Below are 19100 nucleotides of genomic sequence, written 5' to 3' on the forward strand. Positions count from 1 at the left end.
CCCTCACCTCATCTCCCAGGCATAATACAAATAACTGGGATCAAGTTAAAATGTAGCATGGCTGGAGAAGTGCTGATCTGTCAAGGGAATAAATGGAAAACATACTAAATTTGCTAAACGTCCTAGCAAACACATATGATGAGAACCAGGAAAGTATGAATGAATCTGGATTGCGAAGATTCTAGCTTAAGGGAGGTGAAACTTAAAGTTGAATAGGGAAGAGAGTGTTAAAATGAGAGCACCCTTTCATGATATAAAAGTTAATAACTTTATTTCCAAAGGACCTTAGGAAATGATGCTAATATGTTACTAAGGTATCTCTTGAAAGCTTGGTAAAAGAGATGGCCCAAATTAAGTGAAGTAGTGTTGTGTGATAGACAAAGATGAAGAGATCAAAAGTCTCAGAGTATGGGTAGGCTAGAGTAGATATTAGGGTTGGAGAAGTCATCATTGGCTTCTTATATCAGTGAAGAACCAAAGGATCCTTCATTTACCAATGTGATAAGAGAACAAGCACTGTTGAGATGCACATAAGGAACTGTTCAGGTCAGAATTGACCATAAGAAATACTGTTACAGAATGAGGCTTTCTAACAGTAGTGGGATTAATAGGATTTGAAAATAATAGACACCATATTGAGTTGCTGAATCATCAGAAGCAATGTGATCATAGTTACTGTAAAGGGTGACAAAATGGCATTGAGTTGAAGGTATACTGATTTTCAGAAGGCTGTGGATACAAATGTAATTAATAGGACACAATGCTCTTAAGAGCAGAATAGATGGGCAGCCAATAAGAATATTGGGCGTTCAGAATTCTAAAGACAGCCACTCCAATAGAAGTACATAAGACTTTTTTCAATTTCTTGACCTAATATTCTGTGACTCAGAAACCACTGTCCGAAGAAGAAGCAGAATCCCCTTGAGAAAGGACTCTAGGATACCCCAAAGAATATATAGTAATAATTCCCCAAGGCGTTTTCAAAAGTACCTATGACAGTGCATGCAGATAACTTTATAATACAGGTCAAGGACTGATGTGTACATCATCTAAGTTGACATTAATACTTGGACTTGAGGCATCAGTATGATCTCCTTTTACCTCCATTAGAGTGAAGTTGGATGGAGTATAGATAATAAATAGAGTCCTGACTCTGGCCTGGCTCTCAGTGATTATACTGGGGTCTGTGAACTCATGTGGAAGTAATTTCCTGGTCTTCAAATATGTAATTCAGTGAATATACTTGGTAGTTGGCAGAACCCCTGCAATGGTCCATTAGCTTTTAAGAGTTGTTATAGTGTGATGAGCCAAGAGGAGGCAGCTGAAACAATCCCTTCTCCTGGCCAAGATAATACAAATCAATATCAATTTCCAGGGGACATAGCAGAGATTAGTTCCCTCCTAAATTATCTAAAGGATGCAAAGAGTTGGTCCTCATAATATTCTCATTCAATTCATAATCTAGCATCTACAGAAGAAAATGGATCTTGGCAAATGACAAGCTGATAGCTGACTATCACAAACTCAACCAAATAGTTGCCCTGGTTGTAGCTACTATGTCAAATATAGGACCTTTGTGAGAGAAGATTAACTCAGGTATGTGGTCATGATCAAGTAAAAATGTTTTATTCATCCTTTTCAAGAGAAATAATCAAAAACAGTTTATATTTATGTGGAACAAACAAGAAAATGTATTTAGCATGTGCTCCAAGGTTATGTCAAGTCTTATGCCTTAACTCAGAAGTGGCCTGGACCATCTGGACATTTCTTAGAAGACAAAGCTGGTCTACTATTTTGATGACATTAAGTTAATTAAACAAGATGAGCAAGACATGCCAAGTATATTAGAGCTTTTGGTAAGTTGTGTGTATGCTTCAGAAGTGAGAGAACCCTATATTGTTTCAAGGCCCTGAAGTTTTTAGTGGTCTAGGGGCCAGGGGCATTCCAGGAAAACCTCCCCTCAAAAGGGCAAAATTATTGCACACCTAAGAGGTAAGCAAAACACTTGGAAGTCCTCATCAAATTCCGGAAGTAGCCTATGCCTCACTTCAGAATTTGAGAATATAGCTCCTATTCCTTCCCACTGCAGTCATGACAATCAAACGTCTTCAGACATGGCCCAATGTCTCCTGGAAGGCAGAATTTTCCCTGATTGAGAACCATCGCTCTAGAGATATCTGTAGTGGGGAAAAGCACTATGTGGGTTTAGGACAAACATCAAATCATAAGATAGACCTGTGGGGGTTGAGTATGAAGACATGCTGTCTGCAGCAGAGATATACACCATTTAAAAGAGACCCCTACTGAAAAAGACTCTAAGCAGTAAATATCATGATGATCAACATTCATGTTGATATATGGCAGAAACCAACACTACTGTAAAGAAATTATCTTTCAATTAAAAATAAATACATTTTAAAAAATAACTAAAAAAAAAAAAAAATCAAACCACCACGAACCCAGAACTTTTGATCTGGGTGTGACGGATACACAAAATTATGAGATTTGACTGAGATGAGATACATGTGGGGTCAAAAGGCATTAGAACAATGAGCTGCACGAATATTCCAAACCCTATGTTATCCACCACTATTCTTCTGTACCTCTTCCTCAACTCATTCTATGGCCACGAGGGGAACTACTCATAACCAGCTGATGGAGGAGGAAGAAAGTGGAAATTGGTTAATAGATTAGTTTGTTCAGTAAATACGAGCAGAAAGTGAATTGCTGCTGCACTGCAGTCCTACTTAGGAATAGAACTGAATAGGACTAAAATGGTCAATGCATATTTAACATAGTTACTAAAGCAATTTAATTTGAGAAAAAGTTTTTTCATCAGATACTCCAGGGAAACTATAGCCATTACTTGATAACACATATGAAATTAACTCAAAATGAATCATAAACATAAAATGTAGATCTACAAAATCTCTAAAGAAAATATGTGACATCTTTATCATCTTTAGGGAAGCAATATTTCTTATATAAAACATAAAAAGCACAAATGATAAAATAAAATTAAACATTATGAAAATTAAGAACATCTACTCTTTAAAATATTTCATCCTAAGATGAAAAGACAAGCAACAAAGACAAATATTTACAACAGTTATATCTGACAAAGAATCTGATATCTGCATATAAAAAGAATGCTTGCAATTTGATAGTAAGAAAACAAATTGCAATAAATAAATGGGTAAAAGATTTAAACAAATCTTTCAAAAAGAAAGATATATTTGTTGAATAAACATATAAAATATATTAAGAATAATTTTTCATCAGAAAAATGCAAATTAGTTATCACAGTACCTTCATCAGAATGGCTCAAATTAAAAGGCTAATGCTGTCAAAAGCTGATAGGATGTGGGGCATTTGGAACTACATTTTATATTGGGGAAGTTATAAAGTAGTAAAAGTGCTTTCAAAACCACTTTGGAAATTTTGTTATATGTACTTATAATAGAGCCACTAATTATCTTCTACTTGTTTAAACAAGAGAAGCAAAAACATGTTTCAAAGAAATACTTGTGCATGAATATTTATGACAACTTTATTCTCAAAATCCAAAACTGGGAACAACCTACATGTTCATTCAGTGACTGTATTAAGAATGTATTAATGCAGTTAAATGTTACCCAGGAAAAAAGCAATTACTGGTATGTAAACAGCACAGATGAATCTCCAAATCATCTTGCTTAGTAAAAAGGGTCAGACATAAAACAGAAGATGTTATAGGGTTTCACTTATACAAAATCCTAGAGCACTACTTAAGATGGATAATTCACCTAGTGGTTAAATGTAAAAATACAATACTTCCAGAGGAAAATATAAACAATAGTTATACAAATTCTATTTCTTATGATTCCTTCCCTGAGTGTTTCTGTATGTGTTTTTGATCTCTGTTAGTTGGTGAGTTTCTTGATAACAGGAAAACTTAATGTATGCTTCTCTCATTGTCCACTAACTTGCCTAATATAATCCTATACTGATATTGATGATCACTAGAAACTTTTAGTTGGGTTAATTTGCTTTACATACTATCAGATCAGATCAGATCAGTCGCTCAGTCGTGTACGACTCTTTGCGACCCCATGAATCGCAGCATGCCAGGCCTCCCTGTCCATCACCAACTCACGGAGTTCACTCAGACTCACGTCCATCGAGTCAGTGATGCCATCCAGCCATCTCATCCTCTGTCGTCCCCTTCTCCTCCTGCCCCCAATCCCTCCCAGCATCAGAGTCTTTTCCAAGGAGTCAACTCTTCACATGAGGTGGCCAAAGTACTGGAGTTTCAGCTTTAGCATCAGTCCTTCCAAAGAAATCCCAGGGCTGATCTCCTTCAAAATGGACTGGTTGGATCTCCTTGCAGTCCAAGGGACTCTCAAGAGTCTTCTCCAACACCACAGTTCAAAAGCATCAATTCTTCGGTGCTCAGCCTTCTTCACAGTCCAACTCTCACATCCATACATGACCACAGGAAAAACCATAGCCTTGACTAGATGAACCTTTGTTGGCAAAGTAATGTCTCTGCTTTTGAATATGCTATCTATGTTGGTCATAACTTTCCTTCCAAGGAGTAAGCGTCTTTTAATTTCATGGCTGCAGTCACCATCTGCAGTGATTTTAGAGCCCCGAAAAATAAAGTCTGACACTGTTTCCACTGTTTCCCCATCTATTTCCCATGAAGTGATGGGACCAGATGCCATGATCTTCATTTTCTGAATGTTGAGCTTTAAGCCAACTTTTTCACTCTCCTCTTTCACTTTCATCAAGCTTTTGAGTTCCTCTTCACTTTCTGCCATAAGGGTGGTGTCATCTGCATATCTGAAGTGATTGATATTTCTCCCAGCAATCTTGATTCCAGCTTGTGTTTCTTCCAGTCCAGCGTTTCTCATGATATACTCTGCATATAAGTTAAATAAACAGGGTGACAATATACAGCCTTGATGTACTCCTTTTCCTATTTGAAACCAGTCTGTTGTTCCATGTCCAGTTCTAACTGTTGCTTCCTGACCTGCATGCAAATTTTTCAAGAGGCAGATCAGGTGGTCTGGTATTCCCATCTCTTGCAGAATTTTCCACATTTTATTGTGATCCACACAGTCAAAGGCTTTGGCATAGTCAATAAAGCAGAAATAGATGCTTTTCTGGAACTCTCTTGCTTTTTCCATGATCCAGAGCATGTTGGCAATTTGATCTCTGGTTTCTCTACCTTTTCTAAAACCAGCTTGAACATCAGGAAGTTCATGGTTCACGTATTGCTGAAGGCTGGCTTGGAGAATTTTGAGCATTACTTTACTAGCGTGTGAGATGAGTGCAATTGTGCAGTACTTTGAACATTCTTTGACATTGCCTTTCTTTGGGATTGGAATGAAAACTGACCTTTTCCAGTCCTGTGGCCACTGCTGCGTTTTCCAAATTTGCTGGCATATTGAGTGCATCACTTTCACAGCATCATCTTTCAGGATTTGAAAGAGCTCAACTGGAATTCCATCACCTCCACTAGTTTTGTTCATAGTGATGCTTCCTAAGGCCCACTTGACTTCACATTCCAGGATGTCTGGCTCTAGGTCAGTGATCACACCATCGTGATTATCTGGGTCATGAAGATCTTTTTTGTACAGTTCTTCTGTGTATTCTTGCCATCTCTTCTTAATATCTTCTGCTTCTGTCAGGTCCATACCATTTCTGTCCTTTATTGAGCCCATCTTTGCATGAAATGTTCGTTTGGTATCTCTGATTTTCTTGGAGATCCCTAGTCTTTCCCATTCTGTTGTTTTCCTCTATTTCGTTGCAATGATCACTGAAGAAGGCTTTCTTATCTCTTCTTGCTATTCTCTGGAACTCTGCATTCAGATGTTTATGTCTTTGCTTTTCTCCTTTGCTTTTCACTTCTCTTCTTTTCACAGCTATTTGTAAGGCCTCCCCAGACAGCCATTTTGCTTTTTTGCATTTCTTTTCCATGGGGATGGTCTTGATCCCTGTCTCCTATACAATGTCACAAACCTCATTCCATAGTTCATCAGGCACTCTATCTATCAGATCTAGGCCCTTAAATCTATTTCTCACTTCCACTGTATAATCATAAGGGATTTGATTTAGGTCATACCTGAATGGTCTAGTGGTTTTCCCTACTTTCTTCAATTTCAGTCTGAATTTGGCAATAAGGAGTTCATGGTCTGAGCCACAGTCAGCTTCTGGTCTTGTTTTTGCTGACTGTATAGAGCTTCTCCATCTTTGGCTGCAAAGAATATAATCAATCTGATTTCGGTGTTGACCATCTGGTGATGTCCATGTATAGAGTCTTCTCCTGTGTTGTTGGAAGAGGGTGTTTGTTATGACCAGTGCATTTTCTTGGCAAAACTCTATTAGTCTTTGCCCTGCTTCATTCCGTATTCCAAGGCCAAATTTGCCTGTTACTCCAGGTGTTTCTTGACTTCCTACTTTTGCATTCCAGTCCCCTATAATAAAAAGGACATCTATCCCCAAAATATTCCATGCTTCTTTTAACAGATGTTAATTTTCTTTCAATTTGGGAATATTATTAAGTGCAAAGAGGAGATTAACTGTTACATTAGCGACCATTTAGCAGGAGAGCAGAAGGTAGAAGTTAGGTGTTAGTGAGGTATAATTTTAGCTCACAGTGTGAGTGTTAATTGAATGTTATTGCTAATACCACAGTTATAACAGTAAATTCACTTGTTAAGTGTAGAAACAATGTGATTAGGAAGCCAAAGCAGTGAATTAAAACAGGCAGGTAATGGAGGGTCTTATTAGAACACAATCATTTTTTTTCCCCAAAAAAACTAAAATTGAATGTTCTAAGCCCCAGAAAAGGAGGTAAAATATTTGTTGTGTTCAAGTTAACTGTTTTAAACTTTACGTTGGAAGAGAATATTGGAGTTAAGTCAAGTATATATTATTAAATATTGAATGCATTTTCTCTGTGAAAGGCAATTACCACTCATATCTGTTGATTGAAATATTCTAGTACTTGATTAGTCCTGAAATTTTTGACTCAAGTTTATTATTTTAAATGCTTGTTTTGATGGATCATCTCCTAGTGGAATAAGTTTATATGAGTATAAACTCATATAGATGAATATAGTTTTCATTCATATTAACCCCATGCTGCTGCTGCTGCTAAGTCGCTTCAGTTGTGTCCAACTCTGTGTGACCCCATAGACGGCAGCCCACTAGGCTCCCCCATCCCTGGGATTCTCCAGGCAAGAACACTGGAGTGGGTTGCCATTTCCTTCTCCAATGCATGAAAGTGAAAAGTGAAAGTGAAGTCGCTCAGTCGTGTCCAACTCCTAATGACCCCATGGACTGCAGCTCACCAGGCCCCTCCGTCCATGGGATTTTCCAGGCAAGAGTACTGGAGTGGGGTGCCATTGCCTTCTCCTATTAACCCCATACTTGTTGATAAAAATTGAGGAGATACTGCTCAATTTGAAATAATGGACTCCTTCATAAAATAGAAATTAAGGTAAATGTAAAGAATTTTATCAATGGATAAGAATTATGAAATAAAATCCAGAAAACATGCCTTGTTTATTTTACCAGTTACATATGAAACCATGATGATTATATACACTTTCTGATTTCTATTCTGTTCTCCCTATTTCTAGGTATAGGGTGTTAATAGTGTTTTCATATGTCATGTAGAAGTCAGAATTAGTAATGTTTTAGCATATGTGGGAGTCATATGTATGGTCATGCTTGAAGCATTTGCCTGCCAAAGCAAATGTGGAAATTCGGTATTCTCTCTTAACCGTATCAGATCAGATCAGATCAGTCGATCAGTTGTGTCCGACTCTTTGATACCCCATGAATCACAGCATGCCAGGCCTCCCTGTCCATCACCAACTCACGGAGTTCACTCAGACTCAAATCCATTGAGTCAGTGATGCCATCCAGCCATCTCATCCTCTGTCGTCCCCTTCTCCTCCTGCCCCCAATCCCTCCCAGCATCAGAGTCTTTTCCAATGAGTCAACTCTTTGAATGAGGTGGCCAAAGTACTGGAGTTTCAGCTTTAGCATCATTCCTTCCAAAGAAATCCCAGGGCTGATCTCCTTCAAAATGGACTGGTTGGATCTCCTTGCAGTCCAAGAGACTCTCAAGAGTCTTCTCCAACACCACAGTTCAAAAGCATCAATTCTTCAGCGCTCAGCCTTCTTCACAGTCCAACTCTCACATCCATACATGACCACAGGAAAAACCTTAGCCTTGACTAGATGAACATTTACTAGTATAAAAAACTCATTATTACTTGATTCAAAAGGAGAGGTTCTCTGCACATAAAAGCTAGAATCAGAATATCACTAGAGATGAGCACTTCTTTTTGTGGATGTAGAAGAGACTAAAACTAACAAATCTCTCTTTCATGCTCCATCACCTCTTTTCTGTCTTTCTTTTGTTCATTCTCTTTCTCATCTTCCTCTTTCTTGCATAATTAGAAAATGAATTTGAGATAGCAATGAAAATTACTTAATATAAAATTATCAAAATAAATGGTTGATGGAATGCAGTAGAGGGAAAGTAAACACAGTTCTATTATAAAGATGGTAGGGAACTAACAAACTTTAATGTGTATCGCAGTAACCAGAAATACTAACAAGATACTATTCCCCATTAATGCATTTAGAGCTCCTTCATTTTCTACACATGTATTCAAAGTGATGTTGACTGACTCGTATTTGGAGTGATGTAATGTCATTACTTTGCCAACAAAGGTTCGTCTAGTCAAGGCTATGGTTTTTCCTGTGGTCATGTATGGATGTGAGAGTTGGACTGTGAAGAAGGCTGAGCACCGAAGAATTGAGGCTTTTGAACTGTGGTGTTGGAGAAGACTCTTGAGAGTCCCTTGGACTGCAAGGAGATCCAACCAGTCCATTTTGAAGGAGATCAGCCCTGGGATTTCTTTGGAAGGACTGATGCTAAAGCTGAAACTCCAGTACTTTGGCCACCTCATGCGAAGAGTTGACTCATTGGAAAAGACTCTGATGCTGGGAGGGATTGGGGGCAGGAGGAGAAGGGGACGACAGAGGATGAGATGGCTGGATGGCATCACTGACTCGATGGACGTGAGTCTGGGTGAACTCCGGGAGTTGGTGATGGACAGGGAGGCCTGGTGTGCTGTGATTCATGGGGTATCAAAGAGTCGGACATGACTGAGCGACTGATCTGATCTGAATGTCAATTCACTCAGTAAAGAGGAAAGATATATGTGAGAGGGGGACGTAATAGGTGGAAAAACTAATTTTCTGTGTTTCAGACCCTAATTTCCACAAAATAAAATATTTATAACATTTTTAGAATAGTTTGAAGTTCTCTGGGTGCTATAGCAGCCTATATGACTGAAAGTTTTTTTTTTTTTTTAAACATTCTTTAAGATACCATTTAATTGCTGTTTTAGAAGTTAGAATTCTATACAGATCACAAGTGGAACAAATACTTTGAGTATGATCCCAAATTTAGATTTTGAGCCCCTGAAGAGCTTGAATTGAATCAAGTCTTAATTCCTTCTCATCACTAGCACAGGACTTAGATATAATACTTAGATATAATAATGTGAAATAAATGTTGGTTTGATTAAAATGCAACAGACTCCTTGTTTTGTTTAGTTTATTCTCTCATAAATGCAAACTGGGTACTACATACAGATACTTAAAAGTTGTTAGATTCTTCCTGGAGGGATAAGTACTTTTATGATCTTAGGTGTGGGTCTATTAGGAGGGGAAAAAGAAGAAAAGTGAGAAATTAAACAGTTGCATAATATATAGATGTGTGTGTAAATCTATCTGTATATCTGCACATATATATTTAAAAAATTTCTTGTTTGATATACCCATGATAGCAGATACTTTTAGTTGCCTACCCAATATCTATTCTCCCTGTCTCCTACAGCTAACAAAATTAATTCTTTCAGAGGCCCAAGTTGTCTGAGGAAAAACAAAAACTTGCGTTCCCAGAATGTCTTGCAACTCATGGTCCTCATGCAAGTCAATTTTAACAAATAACATAAAAAAGAAGCACTATGGATGAGCTACTATTATTATTAATAAAAAAAAAAAAGCTATAATCAGCCAACATGTGCCTCTGTCCTTCTGCTTTTTGCCTCCTGGTGGAACACCAGTCATTCTGCATGTGTGAGGGACAGAAGCCAAACTAAAAAGACCCCGAGTTCATGAAGAAGCCAAAAATGGATCCAAAATTCTAGACCAGTACTGTTTATTTCTAGACTTATTTTATATGAAAAATATATACCCTAATTTGAATAAGAGATTAGGAAGTTTTTTGTAGCCTGCAGCTAAATGCAACCTATATGATACATTAGCCTCTGGCTCAGAAGAGACTTCAGATCAGATCAGTAGCTCAGTCATGTCCAACTCTTTGCGACCCCATGAATCTCAGCACACCAGGCCTCCCTGTCCATCGCCAACTCCCGGAGTTCACCCAGACTCACGTCCATCGAGTCAGTGATGCCATTCAGCCATCTCATCCTCTGTCGTCCCCTTCTCCTCCTGCCCCCAATCCCTCCCAGCATCAGAGTCTTTTCCAATGAGTCAACTCTTCACATGAGGTGGCCAAAGTACTGGAGTTTCAGCTTTAGCATCAGTCCTTCCAAAGAAATCCCAGGGCTGATCTCCTTCAAAATGGACTGGTTGGATCTCCTTGCAGTCCAAGGGACTCTCAAGAGTCTTCTCCAACACCACAGTTTTAAAGCCTCAATTCTTCGGTGCTCAGCCTTCTTCACAGTCCAACTCTCACATCCATACATGACCACAGGAAAAACCATAGCCTTGACTAGATGAACCTTTGTTGGCAAAGTAATGTCTCTGCTTTTGAATATGCTATCTATGTTGGTCATAACTTTCCTTCCAAGCAGTAAGCATCTTTTAATTTCATGGCTGCACTCACCATCTGCAGTGATTTTGGAGGCCTGAAAAATAAAGTCTGACACTGTTTCCACTGTTTCCCCATCTATTTCCCATGAAGTGATGGGACTGGATGCCATGATCTTAGTTTTCTGAATGTTGAGCTTTAAGCCAACTTTTTCACTCTCCACTTTCACTTTCATCAAGAGGCTTTTGAGTTCCTCTTCACTTTCTGCCATAAGGGTGGTGTCATCTGCATATCTGAAGTGATTGATATTTCTCCCAGCAATCTTGATTCCAGCTTGTGTTTCTTCCAGTCCTGCATTTCTCATGATGTACTTTGCATATAAGTTAAATAAACAGGGTGACAATTACAGCCTTGACGAACTCCTTTTCCTATTTGGAACCAGTCTGTTGTTTCATGTCCAGTTCTAACTGTTGCTTCCTGACCTGCATGCAAATTTCTCAAGAGGCAGATCAGGTGGTCTGGTATTCCCATCTCTTTCAGAATTTTCCACATTTTATTGTGATCCACACAGTCAAAGGCTTTGGCATAGTCAATAAAGCAGAAATAGATGTTTTTCTGGAACTCTCTTGCTTTTTCCATGATCCAGCACATGTTGGCAATTTGATCTCTGGTTCCTCTGCCTTTTCTAAAACCAGCTTGAACATCTGGAAGTTCACAGTTCACGTATTGCTGAAGGCTGGCTTGGAGAATTTTGAGCATTACTTTACTAGCGTGTGAGATGAGTGCAGTTGTGCGGTAGATTGAGCATTCTTTGGCATTGCCATTCTTTGGGATTGGAATGCAAACTGACCTTTTCCAGTCCTGTGGCCACTGCTGAGTTTTCCAAATTTGCTGGCATATTGAATGCAGCACTGTCACAGCATCATCATTCAGGATTTAGAATAGCTCAACTGGAATTCCATTAGCTCCACTAGCTTTGTTCATAGTGATGCTTTCTAAGGCCCACTTGACTTCACATTCCAGGATGTCTGGCTCTCGGTCAGTGATCACACCATCATGATTATCTTAGCAGCCTACAGATATGTAAAATTATAAACAGTTTAAGGGGGTGAATGAAAATAATAACATGGGAAAAATGATGGGTTTACACATTAAATTATTGCAGGAGGGAACAAAATGGTCATAAAGCTTTGTTAGAAGAGGCTCACAAGTTTGGCATTGAGTTTTCTAGGAGTCAGAACCAAAGTAGATCATAGTCCCATGGCTAAAGGACATCAATTGTATAATTAAAGTCCAGTTATTCCAAATGCTTTGGTTCTAAAGTAGAACAGGTTGAGGAGGGAATGATAAACAGAAGAGCAGAATAGGAAGTAAACTGGTGGAGTGTTTAAGTAAGAGGGGTAATGATTACTTTTCAGTGAAAGAGTAATCATTGTGGTAATGGTCAGCCACTTTCTGCTCTGCTGTGTCAGAAATGTGAAATCAATTCTGAAGTTGCTTCGTAGTGTATGAAATCTCACCCAACTACAAAACAGTAAATTACTGGTTAAGGCTTTGATATAAACCTACTTCTTAAATCGTGAAAACCATTTATATATTATGGTGAGTGTAGGACCTCCTTGGGATATTCATGGCCCATCTATGTATATGACTTTGATAGTGCCAAGTAATTTTTTGAGTCTTAAATAATTTTCAGACTTTTAAAAATAGTAAACCCACAAAACTAATCTAGCTTATACTAGGGAGCAGTGGGAGTCTTTGAGGCAATGCTTATCCTATTTTAGGAAAATTGCATGACAGCCACCTGATCAAATTCAGGTCAGAGATATAAGATTTGGTAACAGAAAATGATATGAGACAGGGAAACACATTTGAAAGAAAACTTGGTAACCCCTTTCTCAGCACTTTCACATATTGTTAGGCTTCTAGGTTACTATGGAAAGGTAAGGTTCCTGTTCCTTCTGCATTTCAATACAGTACCTTACAGATAGACTTATATATTAGAATTTCTAGAGACTTCTACTTTTTCCTCCCTTTGTTTTACTCTTTTTTTTTTTTTTTTAATTTACCAGGATGCATTGCACTAATTAAACTCAGCTAAGGTCTGATGGCTTGTCAGGATGAGAAAAATCTTTATGATAAAAATATGTAAAGCTATTTATATTAGGCATGCCTTTTCTTCTAAATTCTTGGTGTTTGAGTTATAACCAAGACAAGATACTTTTGTTTTTCTCTCTGCTTTAATGAGTGCTCTACACCATTCGTAGTACACAGGATTGCACTGTTTTCCAATTAGGAAAGTATACAGGATGCAAGGCTTATCGTTATTCTGCACATAATTGAGCCATGCATCTTCTACCATCATCATGGTTTTATTCCCTCAGAGATTCTCATTATCATATATAGCTTTTGCTTTTTTGGCAGACTCAAGAATGTCCTTTGGGGGTTGAACCTCAAAGTAACTTGACATCCTCTTTAACTTTTATGGCAACTAAGGCATTGAGCTTTCTTACTCTGAGGAGTTGTGTCAAATTGTTATTGTTTCTTTCTTTCTCCATCCATTCATTAATACAATCTTAAATTTATTAGCAGACCAGAAAAAGTGAGAAGAAAACCAAAAGAAGTCATCTAGGTTTTGAATATATTTTTAATGTGTGTCTAAGTAAGAAGAATAGATGCTTTTGAACTGTGGTGCTAAAGAAGACTCTTGAGAGTCCCTTGAACTGCAAGGAGATCCAACCAGTCAATCCTAAAGGAAAGCAGTCCTGAATATTCATTGGAAGGACTGATGTTGAAGCTGAAACCCCAATATTTTGGCCACCTGATGTGAAGAACTGACTCGTTTGAAAAGACCCAGATGTTGAGAAAGATTGAAGGCAAGAGGAGAAGGGGACGACAAAGGATGAGATCATTGGATGGCATCACCAACTTGATGGACATGAGTTTGAGTAAGCTCCAGGAGTTGGTGATGGACAGGGAAGCCTGGCATGCTTCAGTCCATGGGGTTGCAAATAGTCGGACATGACTGAGTGATTAAACTGAACTGAACTGAAATAGGAATAGCAATTTTTTTTTCTCTCATGAACTAAGAGGTAGGTGTTCTATTGCAACAAACCTTTAGTACTTCACTAAATAAAAAGTAAATAACCATTTAGTTTTGTTATTTTAGAGAATTTGAAGCCTGAAAGATGTGTTAGTGGTGACTGAGATTACCTATTTTATTTTATAGATGAAGTTGCAAGAACCAAAAGAGTTAAAGACACCAAAATTAGCAAAAAAAATAAAATTAAAATAATAGACTATTTTTCTAGGGTAACTGTGTCTAATGCACATTACAGGATGCTAAAATGTTTCAAAATATGAGTATTTAACACTGGTTGGGCAGAGAGAATTATCCAGATTTCATCCCTTGGCAGATCATCCTTCAGATCATCTGAATATGGTTTTCCTCTGTCTCAAATGCTTGTTCATCCTTCATCACCTAACACATTGTTTCACATACTAGTATGATCATCAGAATCTCAATCCCATAGGACCTGTCATATCATGCTCCTTATTCAATATTCAAACAAATAATGTCCCATAATTGCCCACAGAATGTGTTTTCATTGGAAGACCACTGGGATGGACCTTTTTTTCTTCTTTCTGGATTGTATGTTGGAAAAATCTATGATCAGTCTTTTCCTACCAAAACATATCACTCCTCCTTTGTTTGGACTGGAAGTGTGCTGTCTTAAGTCACCTTATGAGATGTCCACCTTATGAGATGTCCAAGGGGAAGTGTGAGCCATTCATCAGGACCAAAGGGCTACTTGGGGTGTATGGTAGTGAATTAAGAAATGATTGTGACTTTTACCAGTGCCAGAGGTGGCCTTGAAATGAAGTAATTGGTGGCCTGCTTGACTTAGAAAAAGTCTTTGTAAGCTAATTCATTTTAGCTAATCACACAGCTATGAATCATATTTATAATTGTGGAATAGATACATAAGTGTACATCTATATCCACTCAGATCTCCATTACATCTCTGGAAATTGGAGATCCACGTGTTCCAGTTCAGAATAGTGTTGCACTTATTTAATCATAGGTCGGTCTCTGAAAGTAATATTAAAATAACTCAAAGCCTTTACTTTTATTCTTGAATATGTTAAAAGAGGATTCAAAAGATACAATTAACATAGTTAAAACTCCTTCATTTCTTTTTCCCTTGATTCTTTAGTTTCCTAAAGCCTTCTAAAATTCTTAATCCACAAGCAAATCTTCATATTCATGCCATTTTAAATTTTTTTCAGATAATTCATTTTCTTGATCACTTTTGTCCCCATCAGAACACCTACCCATATATATACTCATATATATCCATGATGCATCCTCACAGCCACCATGATGTTAACCTATGAAGCTCTCAGCAGCTCATTTCTGGGAGAAGTAGACTTTAATGTTTGCTGCTTTTCTTACTAAAATGAGCCCTATCTGCTTTCCTCCCCTTATCTAATTCTGCAGAAGTTGGGAATACATGATTGTCATGTTAATAATTGTACATACACACACACACACACACACACACACACACATATATATATATATATATGTACATATATTATTATTTCTAATTTTAAACATTTAGTGTAAAAACTACATACAATAAAATATAAAACAACATACATTACTACAAGCCAATGCTAAATAAAATTACCAGATCATTGTGCCTTTTTTTCCAGTCATATATAGATATATTTTTTCAATACATACAATCCAATAACAGGATTTGGACTATGTTGTATGTAAAAATTTTTATTTACAGTTATTCTGTGATGATATTTTTCTAAGTACATTTTAAATGTCTCTGTAAAATGTGATTTTTAAAATACTAGTGTTACGTTTTATTATTTGAATATACCATAATTTTTAAACCATTCTCAGATATGTGGACATATATGTGAATAATCCATATTCAGATGAAATGAACCTCAGCAGTTTCCATTTTATAGAAAGAACAATCTGATTTCAATATCTGAAAGATTTACAAATACTTTTGAAAACTGTTTAGAACCTTCAAAGAACCAAAGATACTTTCAACTTCAAAAGAAAATATTTGGTGTAGAATGAAACTGGCTTGGGTCCAGTTAAATATTCTTTTAAGTCACTTAGAGTAAGTCAAGGTGTTACTTCCTCTATCCCAGTGGAGGAAATATAAAGTTATTAATTTCAATTTTTTAAAATTGCATTTTAGGTTCAACTTGCAAAGTTATTTTTTAAATTTTGTTTTCATGATAACCATAAGTATATGCTCATCAGAAGATATTTTATGCTCACTGTAATCTTTCAATTACTTCATCAATCTAATGCAGACAGTACTTACTTTTCATGGTAATTTTATTCAGTATTTTGCAGTCCAGACACACTAAAAACACATTTTTTTAAACAAATGAAACTGAAACAGGCAGTAAAAAAAGGCTAAATCTGATGAAATTTTTAAGTAAGTGCTGACTTTGGTATCCAATTTATTTATTCAACAAGAGGGCAATTGACAGGTGAAAAGAAAAATGATGTTTTAATCAGATTCTAAATTCATAGCTTAGCTCTGTGACAGAAGATACCAACTAGTGCAGAATGATACTTTTCCTTCTCTGAGCCTCTTATTGAAGAAGCATTAAACATTGCAACTGTTTACTTTCCTTGCAACCTTGTAAAACTGACACAATCCACACTTTTCAGCTAAAGAAACTAAACAACCAAGAGATTAAAATCATAGTGTAAAGAAAAAGGACAACTTAACAAGCATAGCCAAGATAAATTTTATACTATCTGATGCCAGTCTTGGCCAAGAAAAAATGCATTTTGATAACAAAGACACTGATGGTGTTAAAGGTCAACAACAGTAGCTAATAATGTTCCTCTAATAATGATGATAATAGCAATAGCACTCAAGAAAAAAGATTATCATGAATGGGAAAGTTGGAGTTTCAAAATTCATCACCATCATTAATGAAAATGTTGGAGTTTACTCAGGCAGCATCTCAGAAGCAGCCCAAATATCTGACTGTGGCTGCTCCATCACAGCTCAGCCCCCAGAGCATACCAAGAATCCATGTGGGGTCTACCTGCCTGTCCGGTGATTCCACAACAGAGTAGGGGCAGCAGAAGCTAAGGGCAAGAACTGACATTAAGAAACAAAAGGAACTTGCACCCAAGTCTGTGCTGGAGTGGAGTCATGGATACCTGCACCAGCAGTGCACTGGACCTCTGTCTGTGGCTGACATGAACCCCAGTAGTGGAGGTTCTTCAGCACTCCCTCATAGCAGAGCAAGGATCCTGGTGTAGGGATACCTGGTGGGTAGAGGGAAATACACACACTCAAAGAGAGCAAAGCCAGCTCAGGCTGACCCTCAGGACTTCTGCTCCTTGCCTGTTAGGTGGGTGACAGCAACTGAGTGGAGGGGAAGTCCTACCTCACACCCAGTGCCTCCTTTAGGCCATTTATCTCACCTGGTAGACTCCACCTACCAAGCTGAGAGCTGCCAGTGCTTCCTGGGAAAGATGTGACTTGTCTCCACTTCTAATCCAGTTCTCCCACCAGAGGAAGTAAATACAGCCTGTACAGGGATGCTTCCACACAAGATCACTGCAATAGGCAACTTTTCACCTACATGCATAGAGGCAGAGAAAGTTAAACAAAACAAGGAGGTTATTGTCAGTTGAAAGAGAAAGAGAAAAGCTCTGGAAAAAAAAAAAAAAGTTGAATCAGAAATAATTTACCAGATAAATAATTCAAAGCATTCTTAATAAATAGGTTAACAGGAAAAGTAATTGATATACACAGTGAATACTTTAATAAGGAAGTAGAAAATATGAAAGAGACCCAATCAGAAATGAAGAATTCAATAACAGAAATAAAAAGCAAATGGAATGAATAGCAGGCTAAGCAATATGGAAGAACACATAAGTGTTCCTGATCTTATACAAAAGCTTTTATGTTTATATTGTTTGTATTATATTAGTTAACTGTGAGCTTGTCATATATAGCTTTTATTACAATGAGGTATGTTCATTTTAGGCTTCTCTGGTGGCTCAGTTGGTAAAGAATCTACCTGCAATGCAGGAGACCCCGGTTTGATTCCAGGGTCAGGAAGATCTGCTGGAGAAGGGAAAGGCTACCCACTCCAGTGTTCTTGGGTTTCCCTGGCGACTCAGATGGTAAAAAATCTGCCTGCAGTGTGGGAGATCTGGGTTCAAGCCCTGGGTTGGGAAGATCCCCTGGAGAAGGAAAAGGCTAACAACTCTAATATCCTGGCTTGGAGAATTCCATGGACTGTATAGTACATGTGGTCCCAGAGAGTCAGACATGACTGAGAAACTTTCACTTTCACATGTTCATTTTATGCCAAAAACTCAGCAGTGGTCACAGGACTGGAAAAGGTAAGTTTTCATTCCAATCCCAAAGAAAGGCAATGCCAGAGAATGCTCAAACTACTGCACAATTGCACTCATCTCACACACTAGTAAAGTAACGCTCAAAATTCTCCAAGCCAGGCGTCAACAATATGTGAGCCATGAACTTCCAGATGTTCAAGCTGGTTTTAGAAAAGGCAGAGGAACCAGAGATCAAATTGCCAACATCCATTGGATCATCAAAAAAGAACAAGAGTTCCAGAAAAATATCTATTTCTACTTTAATGACTATGCCAAAGCCTTTGACTGTGCGGATCACAATAAACTGGAAAAATCTGAAAAAGATGGGAATACCAGACCAGCTGACCTGCCTCTTGAGAAATCTGTATGCAGGTCAGGAAGCAACAGTTAGAACTAGACATAGAACAACAGACTGGTTAAATAGAAAAAGGAGTACATCAAGGCTGCATATTGTCACCCTGCTTATTTAACTTATATGCAGAGTACATCATGAGAAACGCTGGACTGGATGAAGCACAAGTTGAAATCAAGATTGTCAGGAGAAATATCAATAACCTCAGATATGCAGATGACACCACCCATATGGCAGAAAGTGAAGAACTAAAGAGCCTCTTGATGAAAATGAAAGAGGAGAGTGAAAAAGATGGCTTAAAGCTTAATATTCAGAAAACAAAGATCATGGCATCTGGTCCCATCACTTCATTGCAAATAGATGGAGAAACAGTAGAAACAGTGGGAGACTTTATTTTTGGGGGTTCCAAAATCACTGCAGATGGTGACTGTAGTCATGAAATTAAAAGATGCTTACTTCTTGAAAGAAAAGTCATGACCAACCTAGAC

Source organism: Bos indicus, chromosome 1 (assembly GCF_029378745.1).
Source record: "Bos indicus isolate NIAB-ARS_2022 breed Sahiwal x Tharparkar chromosome 1, NIAB-ARS_B.indTharparkar_mat_pri_1.0, whole genome shotgun sequence".
Classification (NCBI taxonomy): Eukaryota; Metazoa; Chordata; class Mammalia; order Artiodactyla; family Bovidae; genus Bos; species Bos indicus.